The sequence below is a fragment of the Podarcis cretensis genome (genome assembly GCF_951804945.1).
Source record: "Podarcis cretensis genome assembly, chromosome: 3".
NCBI classification, from domain to species: Eukaryota; Metazoa; Chordata; class Lepidosauria; order Squamata; family Lacertidae; genus Podarcis; species Podarcis cretensis.
The window spans coordinates 35,613,581-35,622,277 of record NC_137172.1 but is presented as its reverse complement, the minus strand read 5'-3'; positions in this window follow the sequence as shown (position 1 = coordinate 35,622,277).

The following is an 8,697-nucleotide window of genomic DNA, read 5'->3' as shown; positions in this document are numbered from 1 at the left end:
TGAATGAAATACTGTGGTTGCATTAGGAAGCCTGGAAAAGGCAGCAGAAGGGAAATGAGTTGCTGTGGTGTCTGAAAATGCACATTACATCCTAAATGACAAACCCAGAAGCAAATCAAAGCGATGCCTGGGAAATAAGAGTGTCAGAGCGCTTGAATGCCAAGCTATTCAAGCCCACAAACTTGTGTCAAATATGGAAATCTCAGGTGCATGGAGGAGCCAGAAAGCACACCAAATTCTGAGCAACTTTTAAAGGTTTTTTTTTATTTAAAAAATGGTCTAGTGGGCAGACTATCCGTTTGAGCAAGTAATGGAATGTCATTAAGCCTGGGGTGGGGTAGATTGCTGCATGCTTCTACAACATGAACGGCGTTCCTAACCGTGACATAACCCAAAAATACCGATAATATTTATGCAACTGTGATCCACGCTGCCACAACAAAGACTAAAATTGCATGGTCTGCACATTTCTTTCCTATACATCACATGCCTTCAGTGGTTTGGAAAATACAAATTCTCTAGCAAAATGTGTGCAGGCTCTGCACTCAAAATGGCGGCAAAGTTCTGTATCCTTTGTGCTGGGCTGGGATGTTTTGCTGCCTGAGGCAAAACAGAAAACGCTATGCGCCTCCTACCTGCTGCATTCTATTCTTCTGCAGCCCTTCTCCTCTTCCACACACCCCTACCACTGCCACCTCCTCCTCCACAGCCCCCCAGTCTCCTCCACTTCCTCCTCTTCAGCAGCCCCTCCATGCTGAAGGAGGTGGAGGGTAAAAGGAGGCCAGAGAGAAGTCAGCGGTCACAGACAGCAGATCACTCCTCAGAAGCCATCAAATCTGCCATCTGAGGCAGCCACTTTACCTTGCCTCATGAACAGGACAGCCCTGTTCTGCCCCCTTCTGAAGCAAATAACTCATTAATTCCCCTTATACAGTGGTACCTTGGGTTAAGAACTTAATTCGTTCTGGAGGTTCGTTCTTAACCTGAAACTGTTCTTAACCTGAAGCACCACTTTAGCTAATGGGGCCTCCCGCTGCCGATGTGCAATTTCTGTTCTCATCCTGAAGCAAAGTTCTTAACCCGAGGTACTATTTCAGGGTTAGCGGAGTCTGTAACCTGAAGCATCTGTAACCTGAAGCGTCTGTAACCCGAGGTACCACTGTATTATGATGGTACAAGGCAGGTGGTCCACAGGTGGCGCTGTGGTCTAAACCACTGAGCCTCTTGGGCTTGCTGATCGGAAGGTTGGTGGTTTGAATCCACATGACGGGGTGAGCTCCCATTGCTCTTTCCCAGCTTCTGCCAACCTAGCAGTTTGAAAGCACGCCAGTGCAAGTAGATAAATGCCGTATTTTTCACTCTATAAGATGCACAAGACGCACCTAGTTTTTGGAGGAGGAAAACAAGAAAACAAATATTTTGAATCTCAGCAGTGAAAACAGCAATCCCTCTTGCTGTTCTGGCTTCTGTGATAGCTGTGCAGCCTGCATTCGCTCAATAAGACGCACACACATTTCCCCTTACTTTTTAGGAGGGAAAAAGTGAGTCTTATAGAGCAAAAAATATGGTAGATACCGCTGCAGCAGGAAGGTAAACGGCGTTTCCATGCGCTCTGGCACTCGTTGCGCCAGAAGCGGTTTAGTCATGCTGGCCACATGACCCGGAAAGCTGTCTGTGGACAAACGCCGGGTCCCTTGGCACCCCATAGTCACCTTTGAGTGGACTCAACCATCCAGGACCTTTACCTTTTACCTTTTACAGGTTGGCACACTATCACCATGGAAAGATCACTTTCACGTTGGAGCACAGGTACTTGGGAATTATGCAATGGATAAAGTGTGGGTTGCAAACATATTTCATCATCATCCAACATTAGTTTATCCGAAATAATAATGTTGAAAGTTTCTGGTCCTCATTTGGGTAGCTAAGTACCATTGACTCAGCACTTCCTCCAAGAAGCAAATGGGTGGAAGCCACTGAGTAGCACATGTGCCCACATCTCCTTACCGGCATACTAGTTTTACATGAACAGAAGTGTATTTTGGAAAAGGGGAAGAAATTACTACAGCTCTGAGCATTAGTAACCCCTTATTTTCTCCCTTTCTCATATAAAGCTCAGAAAACTGGATGGTGGTAATCTGCCAGCTGGGGTAACAGGGATGGTGGAGGTGTCCTTGTGCATGAAGTAAGTCCCCCCACACAAGGAGGGAATCTGCCTGCTGATTTATTGAGAGGACCCATCTATTGATGCAGCATGGCACACTGGACAGCACTGCTTGCTGGTGCTGCTTGCTGTGAGCTCTGCGATGTAGCTTCCATTCTCCCATGTACATGTGTCTCCCCACCCCACCCCCTCCCCTGCAAAATGTATTCGTTCATGGTCCAAATGCAGGTCTTGCTCCCAGCTCTCCTTGGGGAGCCTCTGGGTTCTTCAAGCAGGCCTCCTACCCACTGCACCATGGATGGTGGCTTGTGGGTGGGAAGGTGCTATGGCCTCTTTCTGGCTGCCTGGTCACGAGGGCAGCTAGGCAACAATAGATTCTGGACTTGAATATCTTATGAAAGCTCCCTGCTTTCAACTGTAGATGGGCACTCTCAGGCCCTGGGGCCAAATGAAGCCTATCTGTCCAGCCTGAGGGACTCTCCTCATGCCATAGCCTCTTCCCAGCCACACACCCCTCTTCCCAGACTTTGTCCCCCACTTGAGTGTTGCTGCCTGGATAGATTTTTTTTTTTTGAACTTTGATAATCCTTCATGTTTGCCTGGATGGAGGGTTGGGAGGGCTGTGTGTAGCCTGCTTTACACAAGTAAAATTCACATACGTTGTTCTTCCCACTTTTACCTTTGGGGCCGCCCAGCAATGGCTTGTGGCCCTTGGAAGGTTGTCAAGGAGGGACTGTGGCCCTCAGGCTCAAAACGGTTCCCTGTTGCACTGAGGAGCAGCCTCATGGCCATTCTGCTGAGTAGGCCCAAGCCAAGGGCCTACCTGGATGACACCACCACAACTGGTGCCCCTTAGGTGTGGAGGGCATGACCATAGGGTTGATGTGCTAATGTACCTGCACCTCAGTTTCTCATTTTATGAACTGAAGGAAGTGCTCCCCAACCACAGAGGCTTAAATCACATGGTCTGCAGAAGCCTCAAGTGCTAACTTTGCCAAAGTGGGGATGGGGAGAGAATATTATCCTGTACAGCTCAGACGAAAGAATGTAAGGAATTTTGGAGCAATGATCGGAATGGAGACAGACGTAACGCTTCTCCTCCTTGGGCTCTCAAACACACAGGCCCACCCTCTCTGTGAACCCTGATCTGTGGACAGATGAACTCATGCACCCCGCCTTGCAGCAGACTGCCGATGACGTACAAAAGGCATGACTCACCCATTCGACATTACTTGTCTTTCCAGAAGTATGAGCAACAAGGGAAGAGAAATTCCACCAAAAAGGGAAGTGTGTTCAGAAGGCAAGTTGGGATGTGTAGAGATCTCATTATTGCTGCTGATATTGCAATGCAGGGTGATGTACGATGGCACACAGGGAAGTCACTGGTCTGTACGTGCTCAGGGGCAGGGAAGAGCTCCGCAGAATATTCTCAAAGAAGTCAAGCGCAGGATTTTGTGCTGCAAAAATGTTCGTAAGCAAGGCCCCATCTGCATTAGACATTTAAAGCAGTATCATACCACTTTAAACAGTCATGGCTTCCCCCGAAGAATTAAATCTTCTTTATTGGCATAAAGAGAGTATGTCATATGCATGGATGAGAACATAACACATCCCCCCAGAGGATTCTGGGAACTGTAGTCTGTTAAGGCTACTGAGAGTTGTTAGGAGACACCTCCTGCGCTCATGTAACTACGGTTCCCAGAGTTCCCCAGGAAGAGGGATTGACTGTTAAACCATTCTGATAATTGCATCTCTGAGAGAGGAGCAGGGGTCTCCTAAGAACTCCCAGCACTCTTAACAAACTACAGTTCCCAGGATTCTTTTGGGGGAATCCATGGCTGCTTAAAGTGATAAAATACTCCTTTAAATGTATTGTGCAGATGGGCTTCATTTCACAAAAGACAGCTGCAGGGTACAGACATCGCACACCTAATGTTGATTTGTAAAATTGAATGGAAATGCTGACCTCACACACACATGCACACTCACACCCATCCCTCCAACTAGACCTACTCATAGTTCTCTCTCACTCATGGCTTAGGGGCAAGATTTGATGTGATATGAGAGATCCAGACACAGTTTGGGTGGGGAAAACGAATTTTAATTAGAAAACATGGTGTGTAAGGAAAGTTAAACCACCCCTCTCTCATCACCTAGTGCTGTGGTCCCAATTCAATTTGGATACTCACGTGGGTACCATTTTACTTATAAATGGTATTACAATGGCCTGCTGGTTCCTCCCACATCTGTCGCCATTTCTGTCACCTTCAGACTTGCAGAAGGTGAACTGCAGCACCTCTCTGTATCCACGGAGCACCCTGATTTCCAGTGTTCCAAAATGAGCAAGGAGCCACCACAGGTACAAAAGGCTCCATGCTTCATGCTCACCACCTGGAAGAATATGTTCTACCAGCAGCACCAGAGGCAGTAGGCTGGCACATGCTGGGAATCACAGATGGGCAGAGGACTGTTGTGCTCTGGTCCTGCTTGCTTGTACTTCAGTTTGTCAATCAGTTCCTCCCTGTTGGTGAGGACCAGGTCCAAGAGAGATGACCCCCTTCTTGCTTCTTCTACCTTCTGGGAAGTGAAATTGTCAAGGAGGAAATGGAGGTATTTGTTGGACCTTACATTCTTGGCAGAGTTCCAACAGATATCAGGGTAGTTGAAGTCTCCCATGACTACTATATCTCTCCTTTTTTTAATGTTTGCTAATCTGCTCTGGGACGCGGGTGGCGCTGTGGGTAAAACCTCAGCGACTAGGACTTGCCGATCGTATGGTCGGCGGTTCGAATCCCCGCGACGGGGTGAGCTCCTGTCGTTCGGTCCCAGCTCCTGCCCACCTAGCAGTTTGAAAGCACTCTTAAGTGCAAGTAGATAAATAGGTACCACTTTATAGCGGGAAGGTAAACGGCGTTTCCGTGTGCTGCGCTGGTGCAGGCTCGCCAGAGCAGCTTCGTCACGCTGGCCACGTGACCCGGAAGTGTCTCTGGACAGCGCTGGCCCCCGGCCTCTTAAGCGAGATGGGCGCGCAACCCCAGAGTCGGTCACGACTGGCCCGTACGGGCAGGGGTACCTTTACCTTTACCTAATCTGCTCCAGGAAGCCCTCATCCATGCTGCCACCCCCCCCCATGTTTACTTTTCATGCCTCAGTCCTTATCAGAATACCCAGCGATCCATGCACCCTGGCTTATCAGTGACAATTCTAGACCAGGAGGCAGATCTGGATCTTTTGATAGATCTTTGTGTGCAAATTGTCAAGAATTTACGACTCCCAATTGTTTAACAACAGCAGCAATACAATGACTCACCCTAAATTATAGTGCTGAGATGAAGTTAGCTTGGGGTAATCAGCAATGGATTTTTGTGTGTGGAAGTAACATGAGATCAGTTCAGTGATGATACTTGAAACGAATCCCTGGGATAAGAATGATTTAATCCTAAATTAATGTATTTTGCATCAGGCTGCAGGTGATGGATCTCAGGGTACTGATAAAAAACACAAGACAAAATAAATCCTGCAAGTCTGAAGTCTGCTCTCCTGTATTCTAAACTACTTAAGTGAGCTGTGTTTTGTTTTACTTTGTACTTTGTTTAATTTCTCTCTGCATCATCTTATTCATTGAAATAAAACTTGATTTGGAATTTGGAAGACTGCAGCTTGGCTGATTACTTCAGACCACCCTTCACTTTAACTCTCCTAAACTGGGCAGCTTTGGTAACATGCTCCAAGATTGAGGGAAACAGGAGATGAAAGGACTGCCAGACTCTTCCTCCCAGAAGCTCCTTTTAAGGATCTGCTGCAAGTTTCCTATTTCACAGGAAAGAACCCAAGGGCTGTGCAATCTCCCAGCCAATGAGTTTATATGCAGGGTGCTGACACAACTACCAAAGGGTAGGGAAGTGTGAATCTGTCAATTTCCAGTTCTCTCAGCGTCTAATTTCCTCAGACTTAAATTCATCTTTCCATGTCAGTTTGGAAAGGTGTTTTTTTAACCTCGTGAAAATTAGTGCACATTATTGCACATATTAATGCAAAGCTCTCCCAATAATCACTATTGCAAATTTCCCCAATGTACACATTTTGTTTTGCAAATCGTGTTTCCCTTAATGTTTGTCCCCATCATATACTTCCCCTGACAGTTGTCCCCAACTTGATATCAAGAAGAACGCTAAGCTAGACCAACTGTGTTTGTTTGTGCAGGGATTGTTTTCTATGGATGTAATTTGATCCTATAAGCTTCCATCTTCAGCCTGAAATGGTACAAGATGGAAGTTTCAGCATTCTGGCTTTTGAGCCTGGAAAGCCTTGGAGACCACCAGGACAGGGCGAGGACTGGGAGGATCCCACTGAACACCATAGTTTCAATGCACAAGCCCAAGATACTGACCTAGGCAGACTGATCCAATGCATCATTACTTAGAAATAATGCTCATTGTACTCAATGAGCCTTACTCCCAAGTTAAAAGACTGCACAGGGGTGCAGTGTTAGGCTAGCTTGTCCTTTAGCCCCTTCTGTTCTGAATGGAACATGGCGGAACCAAGATGAGGGACTATGATAGATGAGGGGATGAGGGACTATGATATCCTTGATAGTGTAGGAAAGGCAACTGCAATTCCACTTGTAGCTTACAGCAGATCAAGGAGCATATGCAAATGTTCTGCAAATTTGTGACATGGCCCTTTAGGTACCTATTAATGCCCTTACTTTCAGAGTACTTTGCTTTGATTGCTGTGATTGGCTGTGCTAAGTACCCCAGCACACAATGGACTTTGAGAAGTTTTACTGGATGGAGGAAACCATTTATCAATGGACTCCAAAAACAACCTCCATAACTGTCCATTTCATGCATGTGATTAAAGTCTTGATTTAGTGGTAAACACGTTCTCAGAATAAAATAAATAAATCATTTTCCTATTACTGTTCCATTATCTGAACATCTGCTATAGATAATTTGTGGTTAGTTAAACTGATTGTGGACTTTGCATGCACCACACTCACTTGTGCATGTACAGCCGCAGGCCCATGTGAATGTAAACAGGATTCCCATTGGTCCAAACTTCTGAGTATCCCAATGTTCCCCAAGGCTGTTTGACAAAGTGAATTTATACCAAGCACATTTAAATTTAGACACACGCTCACGTCCAGTTGATTTCAGCAGGGCCAATGCCCCGTGCTGAGATGCACAGGCTAAAGGGCTTTGCTAGGATGCTGAGCCCTGGCTGAAATGTTTTGCTGAATGAGGCCCCACACAAATGTCAGGCAACTTGCAAGCTTAACACCCCTAGGGGACGAAGGCCTTCCCATCTTTTTATAGATCGAACGAGGGGAGAAGCGGATGTGCCGCCATCCTCATTCCTGACTGCAGATCGAAGTTTGAATGCAGACCTCCACAGTCAACGATCCATTGCTACCTTGTGGAAAATTAATCATTTTCGGCAATGTAGTTCAAGCAGGAAAAAGTGTGTGGTGTGTTTGTGTGTATATATGTATGCTCCTGTGTGCCATGCATGATGTTACATCTGGTTGACCATCCGTGACCTGACAGCACAGTGTCAAGCTGTCATTGTGAGTCATGTCAGATTAGCAACAGGCTCTCAACAATTATCCAGCCATGTGAGCGATTCCAGCCCAACTCCCATCACTACAGAAATGTGAATGTTACACTAAGATGAGATCAAATGCCAAGCCAACACTGATTTTAATGTCCCACACCAGTTATGACTAGAACAAGACCGGGGGGGGGGGGAGATATCACCGAGGGTGTTTCCAGGGCAGAGAGAAAGGGCATACTGCATTTCTTGAGCCCATCAGGGGAGGACTTCAGGACAAAGCCTAGGGCCCCACTCAGCAGAATGAGCATGAAGGTCCTCACAATTTATTCTTTTCGAAGTAAATGAAGTAACACACATTACTATCCCAAGAACTTCCTCCCTGTAAGAACATTACAACCAGAGTCTAGGATTATCTAAGTGTGCTGCTGCATATATATGATCTATGATAGCTCACCAGACTAGGTTGCAGCCTCAGACCACAAAGCCGCTGGTTGAAAATCATAATTCTCTGAATGATGAGACACAAGGGGAAAAAACCCCCAAAGAGACTGAACTCCATAGAAACAATATAAACACAAGGCAAGATTTGCCCTCATTTGTTGGGGTGGGGCAGGGCTTTCCTCATGGCTACAAGCTTATGTACTAGGCAGAGGGGAATGAATCAACCCTGATTATTATTATTATTTCCCTTTCTCTTTGATACCTATTATTTATTTCTCCCCTCCCATCCTACCAGCAAGCACAATCCCTTGCAAACCAGCCTTCCATGGGTCCGGCCACATAAATTTAGCGCAGGGTGTACCACAAGCAGACAGGAAGGTGGAATAAAGGTCCAGCTCAACAAGAGATACCTGCAGAGCAGATCATCTCTGGGCGGCTCAGCAAGAAAGGCAAGCACCGGGCAGAAGGCAAAGATCCTCAGAGGTACATTCAGTCTGCCTTGTCAGGAATCACTCATGAGGTGGAGCCACTTTTGT